General features: G+C 25.1%; 1 protein-coding gene across 1 annotated transcript in view; it reads left to right on the forward strand.

The window, feature by feature from the left end:
* EMH_0057980 (uncharacterized protein) overlaps positions 1–219 on the forward strand; it is a gene marked incomplete at both ends in the record, with an annotated part of 4,772 nt that overhangs the window by 1,056 nt on the left and 3,497 nt on the right. The gene's annotated exons all lie outside the window — the stretch shown is intronic.

A 219-nucleotide genomic window follows, 5' to 3' on the forward strand; every position in this document is an offset into this window, starting at 1 on the left:
CTTATAAAGAAAACCCCTATAGCTGCTACAGCCGCCATATAACCCCCTAACCCCCTAAACAAAAAAACAAAAAAACAAAAAAACAAAAAAATAAATAAATAAATAAAAACCTTTATTTCTTTTTGTTTGTTTTTGTTTTTGTTTGTTTTTTTTTTTTTTTTAGTGTAGTTGTTTAATATTTATGTATCATAGAGAGAAAGTACTTATATATGGATTGCC

Source organism: Eimeria mitis, genomic scaffold (assembly GCF_000499745.2).
Source record: "Eimeria mitis Houghton genomic scaffold, Emh_scaff2735, whole genome shotgun sequence".
Taxonomy (NCBI): Eukaryota; Apicomplexa; class Conoidasida; order Eucoccidiorida; family Eimeriidae; genus Eimeria; species Eimeria mitis.